This window comes from Oryzias latipes, chromosome 12 (assembly GCF_002234675.1).
Source record: "Oryzias latipes chromosome 12, ASM223467v1".
Classification (NCBI taxonomy): domain Eukaryota; kingdom Metazoa; phylum Chordata; class Actinopteri; order Beloniformes; family Adrianichthyidae; genus Oryzias; species Oryzias latipes.
This window is the reverse complement of record NC_019870.2, coordinates 2,632,050-2,650,852: the sequence shown is the minus strand read 5'-3', so window position 1 is coordinate 2,650,852 and position 18,803 is coordinate 2,632,050. Positions and strand designations below refer to the sequence as shown.

The following is an 18,803-nucleotide window of genomic DNA, read 5'->3' as shown; positions in this document are numbered from 1 at the left end:
CTGTCTGGGTTTTTCACTGTTTTGACATTTGCTTGTGGGTTTCTAAACAGTTGTGATGACTCATCCTCCACTTGTGGGTGTACATTTGTGGCTGGGAGAGACCAGGAAGAGATCTCTCAGCAGAGATTTCGATGAGGGGGGATCTTATTTCAGCATCGTAAGGATTAACTGGGGTTTTAGAACTGATTTCCCAGGACTTAAACTTCTAAAATGTAACAATATGATGAAAAAGGTGTTTAAAAATAATGAGAGAAAGCTGTTGTTATGAGAATGTAACATTTGAAGAAATGTAAGCCGATGGTCACATGACCTCTGCTCTTTAAATGTCCGGTGTTTGGAGTTTTTAGGCTCATGAATGAAAGAAAGTTTAGGTCTTCCTTGTATATCAATGAGCATGCCGCATTATTCCAGTTGGGTCTTCTCTTACACTGCAAAAACAGATCCCCTTGAAATTATTCAAATAATTTACATTATTGGCATCTTTAAGTAGAGAGGAATAAATGGTGTAATAAAAATGGTCTTACCAAGAATTCTTATACTAAGAAAAGATGTATTTTCTTAAACAAAGATTATTTTGCTATTGAAAAATATTCTTGACAAGTTTATTTTTCCTTCAAAACAGAAAATAATTTTTTCTTCATAGACTGTCTTAAAATGCAGTTTTTGCATTTGTATTTGCCTGTAATTTTCACACAATCATGGACACTTTTTCCTCAATCCCCGAAAAGCTCTATAAATCCACGGTGATGCAAATTCAGCCGATAATTTTAGCCTTACGGCTTGTTTTGGTGAAAATGTTAAAGACACTTAAAGGGACAGTCATGTTCTCTCACAGTAAAGTATAATTTGCTCCTTCACTGCGTTTCTGTCCAGTTTTTTTTCCAAACAGAACACTGCGTATCAGTGTGTACGGCATGTGTGTAATCTGCTGTAATCTGATTTTTAAATGTATCAGAATGCATTTAATGGAGTCCTGTGATCCCCCCCCCCCCCTCCGCCCCACATCTGTTTATTAACCCCAAAACATGTGCCAGCACGGCAAAGGCATCACATGAATCTGCAACAAGTGAAAACGCATCAGAACCCTGAAGATGTTTCCCATCCTCTATGAGGATTTCCTTCATTATTCTACAAAAGCTCGTCCAAAAATCAAGTTTTTTTTTCAAACACACTGTCTCCACAGAGCTGCAGTGATGCTGCAGCGACACATTTGTAAAATGTTCACACTGATCCCCACAAACCATACCCCCCCCGGAGCTCGGATCGGCTTCGCTTCGGGCGGACGTGTGAGACAAATGTTTACCTCGCAGCTTCCCAGCTGATCCGCTGCGCTCAGGCCCATGGCAGATCCCGGTTCAGGAAAGAGTGCCAGCCCTGCACCACATCGCGGCGCTCCACCCTCAGCTCCCCTGCTCCTGCTCCCTCCCCAGCCCTCCACCAAGCGCTCCAAAGGAGGGTTTGCTTCTGCTTTTTCAAAGAGCGGCATGAAATTCTGCCTCTCGTCCCCGCTTCTTCTGCCTCCCCAAGTCCTCTGCTCTCCTCCTTCTGCCTGTCTCCACCTCCTTTAGACCGATGAGGCTTTGTTACCATGGAGACGCACGAGGCTCAGGCCCGGTTGGTGGGGTTTGTTGGGATGCAGCGCGGCTGGCGGTGCAGCCCACCAGATTGATTGCCTTTTTTAGTGAGCGTTGTTGTGTAACACTGAGCCAGATTCAGCACATATGCTGGAATTTAATTTTAGAGAATTAACGCTCCCGCCCAAAAATGTTAATCCCAGGGAGAAGCAGATTGCTTCAATATGAAATTGGTTTGTTTTTTAGAGGAAGAGGACACATATCTGACTTTTGACACACTAAAAAGAAATCTTTTGGGGTTTTGTGAGAAAAGAAATGACTAAACTTTATGAACTATTACATTTTTTAACATATATCCTTAACAAAGCAAAAGGATTCAAATGCGGTTATAAAAGCCTCTTTTTTTAAGTCTTTTTTATTTATTTACTATGCCAAATATTAATCAACTTTTCTTTCTTTTACAACAGTTTAAAAGAAAACAAATCTGTGCTCAGGCATCCGTTGGGGGTTTTTGGCCGGCGGGTCTTTACATAAATTCGGTTTTGAGTTTGAAATTTTTGTTTGGTTGAGAATTGCGCAGTTCATACAAATTCAATGTACTTTATATGCAAATATTATGTAAATCTTATGCAATTGTGCATGATTTTTGCTAGAAACATACACAAATTTGTCTTTCCACGACCGTTCCACGTATGTGACTGTATAACTTTTATATCGCATATTCGGCGCACATATCAAATGACGAAATTATTTTTTTTTTAATTTAACCTTTATTTACCCAGGAATTGTCCCATTGAGATTAAGAATATCTTTTTCGAGGGAGTCCTGGCTAGGGGGGAAACAATAAATTACATTTACAAAAAAAAAGGCCAACATTAAAAACATAAATAAAAATTAGAACTCATGTAAAACAGGGACAGTTAAAAGTGACTTTCTCCTCAAATCTCAGCTTGGATTTAAAAATATTCAGAGGAATGAGTTCTTTTAATTTACATCTTTTCTGTACAGTGTTCCATGTGGAGGGGGCAGAAAAGACAAAAGCCTTTTTCCCCAGTTCTGTACGAGCAAATGGAACGGCGAGCGATAGATGGTCATTTGAGCGCAGTCCATAATTGCATATAGACAGCACAAGTTCATGTTTTAGGTTAGTTTACGTGTTCTTTGCGTGGTTTATTGGTACTTCTTCCGTGGTTTTAATGTGGTGAAAATTTCACCTAAACTTTTCTCACTTTTTTTCACGTATGTTCATATATGAACCATTTTCATCCGTGCAATATGCGATAAAACGCACGTAGAGGCTGTGCAACACGGCCTTTAACATTTAACACGTTTTCAGACTTCATATTTTCTTGCTGCGGCCAAACATTGAAATATTTCGCCATCTGTTCCTCCAGTTATAATTCAAAGCGATAAATCCCCTCCTGGAGATTCAAAGTACTTCTCCATCCAGAAGCTGATAAATTGATCCTTTTCATTTTTCATAGCGGGGGGGGGGGGCATTGATGAAAGCCTGCTGTAAAAAACCTTTTTTAACAAATGAAAATGTGACCTGGGTGGGCATTAAACAGCTGACGTATCCTCACAAATCCTCGCCATGGAAGCTGACAGCGGAGTCGTGCAGATCTGTACTGCTGATGATGAGGAGCGTCCTTCCTCTTTATGCGTATTTCATTCCGTAGTGAATCATTATGTGGACTAATGGAGACAATTTCAGCTCTTTGGTTTGTTTGAAACAAACTATGAGAGGAATTTGTGTTTTTCTTTGCTGCATTTCCAACTGTAAGGATTCCGTATTTGGGAGACTTTTAGAATTCGGGTTTGTCGCCTTCGTGTCCCACTGAGCAAGTCTGCTTTCCAGCTCATCAACCTGTTGATGCCTCATTAGGAAAAGACGTTTGGGTTCTACATAAACTAAAATCTCTGCTTTTGACACGTTTTCTCAATTTCTCTCACTTTTACAAAATCGTCTGGAAAACAAGGAGCTCCACTGTCTTCTCATAACTGTTCCACAGTTGTTGTTTTGTTTTTTTAATTAAACTAATACCTTAAGTTTTATTTTAAAAACAGTGTCAAAGGTGTATCCTGTATATCTCTGCACTGTGCGAATGCAGAATCCAGAACATTAAGGGATGTCCCCATAAACCCTGCAGTCAAACACTTTTATGATTTGCAATAAAATAAAAGTTCAAATATGAATCGAGTACAGAAGCAGAGAATCTAAACACTTTAAAACCCTTTTTTCTGCTTCATATAGAACAGCTGTATCGTAGTAGAGATGCAACGATTCACTTTCCCTACAATTTGGTTAAAACCTCCATTTTTGGGTCATGGATTTGTTTCGGTTTGATTCACGATATGCTTACTACAAAACAACAAGAAACAAGAAAAATGAAGTAGAAAAATCCTTTTCTGGATTTGCTAATAGGCCAGTAACAATGAAGAAAAACCTTTCAGTTGGCTACAATGTTTAACACTTAACATAAACACACTGTAGGGATGCAATAATTCAGTTTCCCCATTGATCATAGAACAAATCAATCCCATTGATTGATTTGGTTCAGATTTTAACCGAGAACTGCGGCTTCCCCAGGATATGGCAGCCCAGGTCTTTAGACTTCAGAGATTCTTTGGGGATTCTTCGCATAAATGCGACTGAACGCTGATGCGCGTCTGCCGTTTATAAATGTGTCTTTAATTCCATCCATCTCTGGGTGGGAGGATAAAAATATCCCACCTGCAGCCCGCCGAGCTCTGCAGCAGCAGCTGCTTCACCTTACAGGAAACGCCGCATGAAGACGGCCGTCAGACGTGTTCCCACTGCAGAACACGGCCTGCGTGGATTTGGTTCCATGTCAGAGAGAAGAAGGAGCTTCAAGGTTTGTGCAGCGGCAGACTCTCCTTTTGATCTGCAGCACTGTCAGCATGACAGGACTTGTTGATGGGAGCTCCGCCCTTAACGCTCGCCGCCAGATCGGCACGAGCGCAGTCCACCTCGTAACAAGGACATCTGCCGCCGTCGCGCCTGTTCAATTGTGGTCTCGTCAGACGCACCTGTCCTCACCACCAGACTCTGCTGATGCTCATCCTGATGCTCATCCAGACACAAACCGGCGGCTCTGCTGACACTTTAGTTTTTTTGTCATGTTGAACCGATGCGCAACATGAAATGAAAAAAAGCATCAACACAAAGTGCTGTTGTTGGATTAGTCCATTTCTGAGATTCTCACTGGACACGTGCACCTTTTAGGGGGGGAAATCTGACCTGTTCCTAAAAAAAAACATAAATAAATCACTCCCACCTCCTGGAGCATATTTGGGAGGCTACTTGGAAAAATCGGATCGATCTGTCTGAGACAAGTTGTTAATCGAATCAGATGGAATTAAACCATTTAAGTTCTACTCCAACTAGAGGTTTTCTACTGTAAAAGCCTTCCCAGTGGTCTTTTAAAAGCCTGTGCCGTTTTTAAAGAAATTTTTTCTCCACAGCGGCAGGAGTCCCTCAGAAATTCGCCTCTGGGTTGTGTGCGGGCGACTGTGGCGCGGAAGTAACCCTACGTTTATATCCCAGCATGCCTTTGTTTCTAACATTAGCGTAGCAAAAGAACCGGCAAGCATTATTGGAGCCGTGCAGTTTAGAGCCAGATGGAAGCTCGGACGAGAGAAATGAAGATGCTGAAGCACGTACAGTACTTGTCTTCACGTGGAGGATGTGGAGTTTGAGCAGGGAGACTTTGGCTCCGCCCATCGCAGTTTCTGCTTAACAAACCCGCGCTTTTTCAAACATTCACATTTTAATCTTCAATCCTCTTATGTCTGCCCTCCATCAAAAGAAAAATGCTACAAGAACGTGCTAAGAACTGGGGGATAGAAATTTGAAAAAACTGTTTCAAAATGAAATCAGCTCGAATCAGGTTTTTCAAAATAAACCATAAATCATATCTACAACCACAAAATATGGTATGGAATGGTCTAGTACGTCGTTTCCCTGTTGCTTGCACATTTTTTTACTAGAATATTGTGAAAATGTTATACAAGAATCCTTGGCTCTTTGCCTCAAGCTGAACGACACAACACGACATTCAATATGAACAGATTAGGAATGTAGGCGGGGTTGACAGAAAAACCCTGTTACCAAGGAAACACCCAAATTTACTCTTGACGATACAGACTTGTTTATGATTTTCGGGCGTGCCTGAAGGCCACACAATGCTGCTTGCAGTTATAGAAATATTATTGTTTTTTTGTCTGTCCTCTTTAGCTATGATTTCATAAAATAAAGCAATTCTAATTACAAAAAAATAATAATAATTCCAACATTTCTCCATGTTGTTCCAAACCAGAAATTTTGTCCAGTTGAATTTTTTAGAAATTTTCATTCGATTTCTCCATGTAAATCTAAGTTAGCTGGCAAAGTGCTTAACTTTTTAAACAATTTTAAAATTTCTGTTTTCAGTTCCACTTAAAAAAGGCTGCATGGTGGCGCAGCGGTTAGCGCTCTTGCCTCACAGCAAGAAGGCCCCCAGTTCAAGTCTGAACCAGAACCAGAACATCAACGGGGGACCTTTCTGTGTGGAGTTAGCGTGTTCTCCCCGTGCATGCGTGGGTTCTCTCCGGCTTCCTCCCACTGTCCAAAAACATGCTTCATAGGTTCATCGGTTCCTCTACATTGTCCGTAGGTGTGAACGTGAGTGTCTATGGGTGTGTGATTGTGGCCCTGCGACAGACTGGCGACCTGTCCAGGGCGTCCCCGCCTTCGCCCATAAGTGACCGGGATAGGCTCCAGTAGCCCGTGACCCCGAAAGGGACAAAACAGAAGAATGAATGAATGAATTTAAATAATAAAAGGATCTTTAAAAATCCTGCCACTTTTTTACTGTAAGACCTATGCTCTATTTTAACTACAAACCTTGAAATCCCTAAAAGAAGCAGCTGTTGTGATCAGCTACACCTTCCCTGCATGAGGCGCAGATGGAACAGAGTTTACTTGTATTATTTCATAGATCATTAGTGTGGTTGCTCAGCTGTAAAAAATAAAGAGCAATTTGGAATAAAAGGTCTGCAGAGCTCCAGATGTTCCCACTGACCTGTAGATTGACTCCAGCACCGTTTTCCACCTCCCTCCATCTGTGAGCTGGCAACAGCTGAGATGATGTCTAAGCGAATCACACATGCAGGACCTCCAAAAGAAAATGTGTGGAAGAGCAGCAAAGCGGGAAGCAGAAATGATGGTTCAAAAACCATTTCATCCTCGTAACCACAGGAGCAAGGCAGCATGGAAGATGTCTGGATCTCCTGGAAGACATGATTTCATTGTTGAGTTCTCATCTGACACGGAAAGATGCAGCACATGCGTGAGCAGAGGCTTGACGTGAGGGCTGGGGGAATCGGAGAGGTTACGGGCTATTTTAAGCTCAGTACGGTGGGGGTGAGGGTGATGTGGGGCGGGGGCACGCAGGGAGCAGAGTGACAATGTAGGGGCAGATCGTGACGTTGCTCAGATTGCTGTGAATGCATCACCGCCTGGGCAAAGCTGGTCAAGGCTCACGAGCTGGAAAGGTCTCTCTTCAGGAGCATGAATACTGATCCTCCCCACAAAGACTTCTATGCTGACACGTTTCTTATTTAAATAATGCAGAAAATTCACCATAAAAATCCAGTTTTTACACAATACTATATTTATGTCTGCAAATCGTGCTAAAACTGAAAATACCACCAACCTTGTTTTTTTTTTAAATCACCTAAAGCAGAGCCACCAGACGTGGTCAACCTCAGATAAACGATATTTCTATAAGTCAGACCTGCACAGCAGCAACACTCTGAATTACAAGAAGACATTCAGACAGTTTGCTTTTAGTTGCTAGCTTACTCACAGGATGTTGACAAAAATGTTTGTCTACTTAATGTTTGTTCTGGAAAATTTGAAAAAGTTAGAATTTACTTGTGGAATTCATGGCATTTAAATGGAACCAATCAAGCAGTTTAACGTTGTGTTTTATTTATGATCTCTCTTAAAACTTTAAATCGCATTCCTTCAGCTCATCTGTCATGTTTAAAGTGTGATGGCAGTTCAATATTTAAGTCTACACAACCTGTTGAAGATTACACATTTCTCTTATGACCAGAATATTCAAATTTGACAAATATAGTTATTTAATTGTCATATATATTGAATATGAATATATTGCTTATGAATGTTTCACCACACACTTACCACAGGCACAGCAATGGTACGTTCCATTTTCAGGACATCCCTTGAGGTGGCCGGCCGTACAAGCCTCAAGAGAACTGTGCCCCCCCCCTAAGATGGAGCCACTCCTCTCCATGACCCTTCACGGGCCTGGACAACCGATACAAGTGCAATCAATTACGGCTTTAGTGGGTGGCTGTGGTGCAGAGGTAGAGCCGCTGACCTCTGATTGGAAGATTGGAGTTTTGGTTCTCGGCCCACCCGTCCATGGGTCGAAGTGTCCTTGGGCAAGACACTGACCCCCACATTGCTCCTGGTCGTTATAGGTGTGTGTCCATGAGTGAAAGGGACTGTGAATGAAAAACGCTCCAAACCTAAGAAGATACTGAAGTGCTTTACAAGTATACGCCGTTTTCTAGTTTTTAGTACTTTTTAGGGGAGCAGAGGCTTCAGAAGGACAGAAAGATTGTCACAGGTCCACTTTTTGTGTCTACCTCCTTCACAAAGATGAATCCAGCAGTTTATTTTTACTTCTAAAAGTTACAATTTAAGGGGTTCTAGGTTAGGCCACCCCACTTCCTATCTTCTAGCGAAGAACTCGTCCACCCTCTGGCTTTTTTTTCAGACAGAAACTGTCTTTGCATGAGGAAATCTGGGCTTTCATCCCTAAACAACAACAAATGGGAGAATTACAAAAGCGACACAAAGGGAGGACAAACAAACAGAGCACCTGCCATCTGAAGGATTTAAAGGAGTGCTCTGCATAGCAAAGACCAGTTAGTGCAGAGTGTAATCTGAACCTTTGTTCAGGCCTTTCTACAGACCCAGAGCCCGCTCTCATCTGTGTCACACAAAGCAGCTGGTCTGTTTTTAGTCCTGCGTTTGTGATTCAATTCAGAACACAACATTTTACGAAGCAGTGTGTTTTAACACCTGCCAATGCGCGAGACTGAATTATGTCTGAGCTCTTTACCAAAGAAATGGGGTCATCAAACACAGAAAAAAAAACAAAAGTTACCGGTAGGATACCATTAAGCTACACTGGTTTAGCAGCTCAATATATGTGTGATGGTCTCTCTCTGTGCTCCATCCTGTACCACCAAACCTCAAATAAAAGCCACTGATGGGAGAAAGAAGAAGCCTGTTTTGTTCAGGGCTACAGGGATTCCTCGTCCATCTATCGTTTTCCAAACCAGCTCCTATCATCTAGTCTATGGGTGTCAAACTCCAGTCTTTAAGGGTGGGCGTTGCCCTTCTTTTCCACCCATCCCTACCCTTTCAGGTACTCACTGGTGAACCAAACGGGTCCAAGTAGGGGTGTATATCGGCAAGAGTCTGGCGATATTATGCGTATCCCGATACGCCTCTCATGATATCGTGATATTGTACTGAAACACATTTTCCTTTAGAGTATGACTTAGAAAAAAACTCTACCTGAATATTAATACTTCCGGTTCCGGGTTACACAGCAGGACGCGTGGCGTGCCTCTCTGCGAATACAACTATCTTCAAATTACTTAAAAGGTTGATTTTCCCCCAAAAAGAGAGCTGACCATGCCCCCGAAGAAACCCCAGGAATACGAAGACCTCAAAAAGACTCTTGACATTATTCAAGAAACGCTGAAAAGTTTTATGGAACAAGTGTCGGCTAAGCTAACGCCACTTTGGGAAATGATGGAAGAGTTCCGAAAATCTCGGGCTCAAAACGAGCAGCGAGAAAACCGGGTCGAGATTCTGGAGAAAAGACTGGACGATGTGGAACAGCAAGTAAGGATGAATAATGTCATTTTCACTGGAGTACCAATCAAGCCTCAAGCGAAGCTGAATGAAGCAGGAGCAAGCACTGCTAATGCTAGCGCTAGCGTAGCTGGCAGTGCTAATACGGAGATCGGTGCAGAGTCTCTGGAGCAGAAAATACATTCATTTCTCACATCTAAAGGGATTTCCCTGGATCTCAATACCATCGAGACCTGCCACCTGCTCCCCAGGAGAAAGGAGACGGATAAACCAGCGATCCTCATCAGGTTTGTGAATCACAAACACAAGCTAGCTTTGATGACCCAAAGGAAACACCTGAAAGGTTCGGCTGCTTATCTGAACGACCATCTGACCAGAAGGAATGCTGAAATCTCAAAACATGCACGTCTTCTCAGGAAGCGTAAGCAGATTGAGAACACTTGGGCTAAAGGCTGCAGGATTTACGTCAAACCGCTCGGTCCAGAGGACCGGTCCAAGGTTCTGGTTGTGAGCACCATGAAGGACTTTGAGAAGTGTTTGACCACGGTCGTCTGAAACAACATGAAGTAATAAACCATAGAGCCAAATAATTTCAAGAAATATGACACCTGGATTCCTCACTTTCTCTGTATGTCTGACGTAACCTGAATAACAGCAGAGTTCTGACCTGCAGACAACTTGACCTCAACTTTCACCGCAGCTGATATCAGCTGAAGAAGGATATGGACCTGAATCTAATGTCTGCAGTCAAAACATCGAAGAGAACTATAAACTGTTTTGAACCCAGAAGAACGGCTGTTATCAGTAAAAGAAGAAATACCAACCTTGGACAATCGACAGTTATGGACCCTTTTTTTAACTTTTCCCCTACAGCATTGCTTTATTATAAAAAAAAAATAAAAATACAAAAAAAATATAAAAAAAAGTAAAACAAATGATTAATCACTTATTGAAAATTGTTAAATTGATTGACTTTTAATGATATTACTTCACTTTCTCCAAAAATTGATAAATTGATTCAAAAATCTTTCCTAATGATGCATAATTTTGCACATGTTTTTATCTTTTGATACTTGATGAAATTTTGCTATGAAAATTCCTGAAACAGTGTTGTCTGCTTTAATAATACAGTATTATGTTTTATTACTATGAATGGCTTTTATAAGTAACATAAGCTGCATATATTTCAGATGCTGCATTTGCCATGTTGATTTCTAAAATAGTTATTTTTGACGTAATACTTAAGTAATTCATCTTTGTCATGTGCTTTATCGATATCTCATGATTTTTAATTCTGTCTGATAAAAACCGGGAACCGGATATTGATAAATCATGTAATAAAATGGTTATAGTATAACGGGTGGGATTATATAAGTTCGCTTCCTTCCACTCCCTTTCAAGCAATATTTATTAATATGCCTAATTGTCCTAAGTTTGATTAGTTACTGTATGAATGTATAACTGATGTTTATATTGCTGTTGTGTATTATTTCTACTTAATTGCTTGAAATAAACCATTTCAAATCAAATCAAATCAAATATGCCGTATATTGTGATTAAAAAGTACCTTTTACCCAAGAAAATTCATAGTGCTTTTATTTTGGAAAATTAAAATATATTTGTTTTTAAAGGGAACAGTCAATACTGTCTGATTTCCACAACAAAATATGTTTCAGTAAAAGAAAAAAAATTGAATGAATGTGCCTTAACCAATAAAGTTCTAAACGTATGATTGGGGAAATAAAGTGCTGTTTATTTTCAACATTTCGTTATGTAGCCTCTCCAGTACTTTTAAACGGTTCAGGAGCCAGAATGGTGCTTCAAAAAATAAAGGAAAAAAACACTAATTATTTCTACAAAAAAAAAGGGTGATGAGGCAGCATGACAGGATGAAGGAAAGTTGCTTTAATGTGGCTAAGATGCGTTGTTTACATCATAGCCTCTTTCTAACGCTCATCGCCACGATCTCGGCCTTTTTTCAGAGCGTTGTACGCTCTGATCCATCAAGTCGCTGAACTAGTATCTATTGTTGTGAGGTTCTGCAGAACTTTGGCCCGCTTTGCCGATAGCATTTTGGCTCTGTGCGTTAGCCGCTGTGCAGCTGCAGCGCTTCACTCGTTCTTATCTAAGCCGCTACGAAGCACCGCAATCCGCGTTAATGTATCATAATAATGAAAAAAATCTGCTTTGCTGAGATCTTGTAGTTATTTTGTGTGGTGTAGAGCTGCTCAAAGAGGCTCTGTGTGCTCCGATGCCCACTAGCGGTCGGAGGTTGAAGTGGAAAACAAGAGTCTGACGCTGAAGAGTGCTCATAAATAATTAAATAAATATCGTCCTGACAGCATTTTATATCGATACAAATATCCGAAAATGAACTATTGCGATATATCGCTGAATCGATATTTTCATACCCCCCATAGATCCAGGGAAACTGTAGCAGGAAGCGTATGAATATTTCAAAACAATCAAGACTGCAACAAGTTAAGCCTGGAGTTTGGCAACCCTGATCTAGTCGATTAATCCTGATCTGTTACTTCGATCCAACGCTGTATCGTTACTTTTGCCAGTTTTCGGTTCACATCCATCCTCATTCATCAACAGAGAAAGAGCCAAACCTCCAAGGAAATGCTTTTATAAGGGGTTGCAGAACATAAACTCTAAAAGCCAAACTGCTGACGTTGAAGTTCTCTTGTTTTTTTTTTGTGTGAAAACTCTTGAACTAGGTTTACCCCTGAAGGTCCGGATGTACCATCTTTCTGGCCAAGGTCCAGATGCTCGATTAAAGATGAAATAAAAGCATTTAATGAACAAGGAGGCAGACTAGACAAGATCAAAAGCACAAAGTAGCATAGAAAGCGTGAACAAAGGAGACAATAAATGCACAGTACTCAGCACACAATCACAATATCAAAGATAAAGAGCAGAGAGATCAGCACTCTGCATTTGTTAGGATAATATAAACCTGTCATTAAATGTGAGAGAAAGGAAATTTAGTGTCAGCTTTTAGTCTAAAATACATCCACAAACAACGACGTGAACGCGACCCATGAGACAGCAGGTTGGACCGATTACAGATCAAAGATAATCAGAGAAATTGGTGAAAAAAAGAGGAGTGATTAGATGGAGGAGGTTGTAAAGATGTGATATACTAGCCAGCACAGAAAGACACTACTTTTAATTACTTGGGGAGCAGAGATACAGGAGAAAAATTCTCTCCTCCAACCACCACCACTAGCATTTGGCCCAACTCCAAACCTCTGAGCTCAGCTGATTCACAGCAGCAGCAAAGTTTGATTCCCATTGATTTAAGCTACCGGTCTGTCTTTTGTTTTTCTGTTAAGAGGATGAATAAAAAAACAAATTAAGAGTCATTTAAATCAAATTCTTCCAATATAAATATCCCTGAGGATGAAAAATTCTGAAGCAAGTTTCAATTTAAAGATTCTTTTAGCTACTTAAATTATTATAAAGTCGTATTATGGAAAATGTTCTTACTTATCATGACAAAAACAGACTTCTGGGGATTTTGGTCACAGCGAGAAGGCCCTGGTTTGAATCCCAGAGGCGACCTTCCTCTGTGGATATGGCGTGTTCTCCTCACGCATGAGTGCGCTCTCTCCGGACACTCTGGTTTCCTACATGCTTCACACGTTAAGCGATGATTCTAAATGGTCTCTTAGGTGTGAATATACGTGAGTGTGTGGCCCTGGAACGAGCGGCGACCTGCCCAGTGGGTATTCTGCCTTCGCCCATCAGTCGCTGGATTGGCTCCAGCAACCTTGAGTGTTATTCTTCACGATAGACTTGCTACACATAACAATGGTATGTTCCATTTTCATCACGTCCCTTGAGGCGGCCGTTTGAGCCTCAAGAGAACTGAAGACACAACTATGCTTCACTCCGCTCTTCTCCATGACCCTCAACAAACCCAGACAACCCGCAACGCCCGTACGGGACAAGCCCCCGTACAAGTGCATGTGACCAAGGCTTAACCCCTTGTTTTTGATGGAAAATACAAGTAACTTCTACAAAACCTTTGGCGGATAGTACGTTTATTCTCATTATTGTCATTATTATTCATTCATGGTAAACAGAATCCACCAAATCTAACTGTAACATCTATGGAGGCAAAACAACATCTGCAGAAAACTGTAGAGGAGCTGAAGGTAACAAATCCATCTATCCCTGTGCGGCCTGATCTTCTGATTATGCGAGCAGCTGAATATTTAATGACCGCCAAACGCCACGTCTGAACAACGCAGCCTGTTAATTAGACAGAGTGCTCCCTGCAGCTTTCCGCCCAGAGGGGCAACCTCACCACGCCCCCACCGCTGTCATGTGACCCTTCTTTCCATTCCCGATTATAACAGAGCAACTGGCAATGCCATGCAGATATAGACCTGTGACGGAAGTGTTCCTAACCGGATACAAGCTTTCTGTGAGCCCCAGCAGAGGAATCAGCCGAATTGATGAATGTTATCAGTGAGCAGAATAACAGAAAGGGATACGTAAACAGTAATCCTAAAACACATCACCAACGCTCGGCAGTGTGTACTTCACATTAGTAAAGTAATGTAAGACTTCAAGTTACATTGTTTTACTTAAGTGTTGCATATCGGAGCAAAGCTGAAGCGGCTGAAGAGTCAGCCAGTAGGTCAAAGTGTTATTTAGGTGTCTCCAATGTTAAAGGGTTACCATTTGCTTTTGAATCCCTTCAGATTTATTATTGGCTTCTTCTCCTCCATCATTTATGATTACAGAATCCTTCTTATCTGGGCTGCATGATAAGAGGAAAACTCGCGATATTAGTGATCAATATTGCGATGACGATATAACTTGCGATACGTTAACAAATAGCAAAACAACCAAAAACACAAATTCCATTTCACAGCAACAGTTTAAAAATGATACTCCAAATGACCCTCGTCTACATAGGAGGCGAACATCGAACATAAAAGGGCTCCATCCGATAGGTCAAATGCAATAATGGATTTATTGGATTTACTAAATACTCATAAAGCTGCCATAAGATAGTTTTAGCACATTTAAGGTAACCATCTAGTGCAATTTTTGTCGTCTTTTGGGACATGCGTATTCCACAGTTTGATATCATGTAAAAATAAATGAAAAAAACACTAAATTTGCTCTATACTGTTCAGGCCTAATTCATATTAATCACAAACAGACACAATCTGAACCTTAATAACGTTGTAATAAGTTCAAAGACATCCAAGAGCCAATAAACAACGATCATGCACTTGCAAAGCAACACAAAAGAACCACAAGTCAGAAAATGACCTTAAAAACTACACAAAGCTGCCTGTTTTGGCCGTGTCTTACTGCTGAAACCACATTTCCACAGCAGAGATGGTTTATTTGTGGATGTATGGAGAGGAGGAGGAGGAAGTGGCAGATATTTTCCGCTTCGACAGACTGAGGGGGCGGAGGGAGCGGGGGGGGGGGGGGGTTGCTGATGACAGCAGAGGCAGGCAGACAGATCTTTAAAAAAAAAAAACTCCGATCACACTCCAGCCAGCGAAGCCGTGATCACTGAGCTGGAATCCCTGTGTTTGCGCTGCTAAAAATAGATTTCACACACTGAGATGACGTGGATGCTCGTGACAAGACCCCCCCACCGCCATCCCCACCGCCCTCACGCACAATCTTCCCAACCAGGAGTCACGCTGTTGTTGGTATGCAACCCTCATCGCAGCACGCCACCTCTCCTCCGACAAATGGGGGGAAACAGATGGAGGGAGAGCAAAGGGAGTTGGGGGTGAAGAGGAAAGTAGGGCGGGGGTGCAGCGATCTATACTATGACTCATACTTTCTGCAGACGATACTTCCTACCAGCAGTCATTACCATAAAAATGTCATTTTGGTTTGGATAATCCCGCCCCCTTCTATCAAAATAAAAATGCTGAAATGGTTGAAAGTGGAGGGAAACTGAACCAAAACGCTCTCAAACGTCTGATGGTTGATACTGTGGTACAGACCATCAGGTACAGACCACCAGGTACAGACCACCAGGTACAGACCATCAGGTACAGACCACCAGGTACAGACCACCAGGTACAGACCACCAGGTACAGCCACAAAACACGGATGTAGAACCCCCCCCCCTTTCATATCAGTTTTCTTTTAAGTCACATGTTTAAAATTATGTTGTGCCAGTGGTGTTAGAAGACTTATCATTTTTTAAGGTAATTAAAGAGATAATCCAAAAATAACATTTGAAAATGAAGCTAAACAGCAACATGCAACAACATTATTAAAATTACTTTTTCAAATGCCAAATATGACATCAACCATATTCTGAAGTAAAAACCTCAAAAAGTACTAACTTTAAAAAGACTATTTATGGATCCATAGTGTTTTGATTTGGGATTTTGGGATTCGCTTTTCCTACCTCAATTCAAAGCTCGATTTTTGGGTCCCGGTTTTGTTTCGGTTGGATTTATGATTTGTGTATTACAAAATAACAAAAAATTCGAAACAATATATGTTACTAATTTGCTAATAAACAATAATGAGGCAAAACCATGACTTATACTGAACCTGTGTAGTGTAAAAAATTAATATATTAAATTTAGCACAACACATGCAGTAGGAATGCAACAATTCACTTTCCAACAATTTCTTATTCATCCAGATGGCGTTGTCTTGAAGTTGAGTCATGGAAACTGGACTTAAATCTTCCTCCTTGATACGTTTTGCTGTTCATCAAAGTGGCTTCATCCGTCTGAAGCACTGAACACTTTTTCAATTTTATTTTAGGTTACGAAAGAGGAGATACATGGATGTCTTAACAGAGGACATGAAGTTGGCTAATGTTAGGGTAGAAGATGTCCATGATAGAGTGAGGTGGAAAAGGATGATTCGCTGTGGCGACCCCTGATGGGAAAAGCCGAAAGAGAAAGAAGATTTTAGGTTACGAAAGGGCCATTAAAATTTCTTTTCAGCTTGAAATAAAATTGCGGTGGGTTTTTAAAGCACGGTTAAAAAATTGAAATTGAAAAAAAGAGAGAAGAGAGTCTGTCTGCCATCTGCGGCCGTTTTCCATTTCATCTCCCATGATGCATTGTGCTAAAGTGACAGCATCTAAGCCTACAATGAGTCTTCCCTGTTAAACGTCTTAAACCACAACGAACACACACAGTTTTTAAATCTTCTTGATGTAATCAGAGGTCAGAGGTCAACAGTTTAGTTCTCCTTCAAGGTTTTTGTTTCTTAACAGCCAAACATCCCAGAGTTTGTTCCAAGTCATCTTTCTAACTGAAACACTTTTCTAAGAACGTCTGGGTTATTTTAGATGTTAAATTTAAGAATAAGTAACAACAACATTTAAGAAACAGGATTAAGGTGAAGTGGCCAACAGACACAATTAAACTAAATTGAAACAATTAAATCATCTAAAAAAAATAAAACATTTTTGTTAAAGTTTTCAAAGACTTCATCTTTGATTAAGACAAAAGAAAAACTACTAAAACTTCAACATGTTCACTTTTTGTGTAGCTACAGAAAACAAATATGTTAGTGTTTTTGTTTAAAATGTATCTAACATATTGTGATCATATAATTGTTCAAAAATTATAGTTTCCTTTGCACCAACATTGAAATAAAAATATAAATAAATAAATCACTATTTAGAAAGAATATATTTGTTTTTTTGTGAGGTTACATAAAATTGCATGTTAATAACTACCAGGGTAAAATGTCAATTATTTAGTTGAAAATTATTACTGAGTTAACCAAGTTAACTTTATTACATCTACGAAAAGCCACAATTATCACAAAAATGCCTGTGAAATCATGGAGGGACTGAACATCAATACAGACTATAGAGTTTCTCCCTTTTTTTAATTTTTGGATGCTGGTGTGCCGTTGTATTTTTGTCAAGGAGAAAGTGTGCCTTGGCCCCAAATAGGTTGAAAAACACTGATCTAGATAACAGTGTCTGTCTATCCCAGGACAAAATGACCAGACAACAAAAGACAGAACCACACTAACAGTCTAGTCATTAGGAATCTGCTAAACAACATCGTCATGTTCAAACAGCCTTTGCATGGGGCCCTATGATAAGATCTGTGGCCCCTGCAGCGTTCATCTGCGACTTTGTGGCCCCCCAACCTGATTTGCAGCATCGTTTAACTCTGACAGCAACAATACTGGAAACAATTAGAGGCCTAATTAAAGAGGAAAGGTGAGTTAATTAGCGGTGTGATGATGTCATCATCAGGTGACCTCCTCAGCATGACGATGGGCTCACCTGACCTCGGTGCAGGCACCACACTGCCGGGTTTTGACGGTCCTCTCAGGGCGGGGATGACGGCGCAGCCTCGGTGTTTGCGTCCTGCCGCTCCCCTCACGCGGCGCTCCTTAGGCGGGGTTCCTCCGCCCGTCTGCCGCGTCAGCGCCACACTCTTCTCCACCCGGCGCCCCCCTGCTCATCTCGGGCTTTAGCGTCAGTGCTGCCCGTGTGATGACAGTTTGGTCCTCTGGTCACAAGCAAATCCGAGCACGAGCCTTCCCGGCTCTGAGAAGCAAGATGGCGCCCCCGCGCGGCTGCTGAGTTGCGACATTGACTCAAACATATTTTTAAAAAAATATGACTAAAATTAAGTTATTACTGTACGTTAATTAACAATTATTATAAAAAATTAAACCTTCAAACTACAGTTACTGTTCCAAAATAAAAACGTAAATTAATTCAGTAAAAAAAGTTTGATTTGCCGTAAAATAAAAATAAAATTCCACCGAATTTAAGATAGAATAATGTAATAAAAAAAAACTTATGATAAATAATTCTCATTTTCTGCTCAAACATAAATAACTGCTTATCAAATAAACGTGAGTCCCGTACACGCCAATTGTGTGAAAATGGCTAACGTCATTGATGCTAGCTAAAACACTTTTACCGCTTTTATTGGGTTCTGTGTACGGAAAGCGAATTGGACCTAATTTAAAGTTCTTTTGTTAAAATCCTTTTAACTAAAAAAATGTCTTCTCACGATTATTTAACTTTTTATGTATTTTAGTTCATTGGGAATTTGAATAAATATTTTGCTTTTAAAAATTGTTTACCTTTTTTATGACAAACCTTCAAATTTTAAAAATACAGCACCACTTTAGGGAATTTGTTTTCTTTGGAATAAAACAGGGGCCTTCAATCTCCAGCTCCAGGACCACACGTGACTCTTTTACTCCTCTATCTTGTAGAAAAATAAAAAGTTTTACATTTTAAAAAGTACCTGTCAAGCAAAAGGGGATTAGATAGTAAAGTTGAAAAATGTTAAGGTATCACA

General features: G+C 40.6%; 1 protein-coding gene across 5 annotated transcripts in view; it reads right to left on the bottom strand.

Annotated features, from left to right (window-relative positions):
- LOC101165160 (membrane-associated phosphatidylinositol transfer protein 2) overlaps positions 1-18,384 on the bottom strand; it is a 75,239-nt gene extending 56,855 nt beyond the window's left edge. For 2 of the 5 annotated variants that reach the window (XM_023960364.1, XM_023960360.1), the window contains exons 1-2: positions 17,768-18,384; positions 6,659-6,866 (exon numbers count right to left, since the gene is read on the bottom strand). The gene's annotated coding sequence lies outside the window, so the exon portion shown is untranslated. Of the gene's footprint in view, positions 1-1,303; positions 1,726-6,658; positions 6,957-17,767 lie in introns of those variants that run through there. The other 3 variants (XM_023960363.1, XM_023960362.1, XM_023960361.1) reach the window with 3 other exon arrangements.
- Positions 18,385-18,803: the final 419 nt, after the last annotated feature.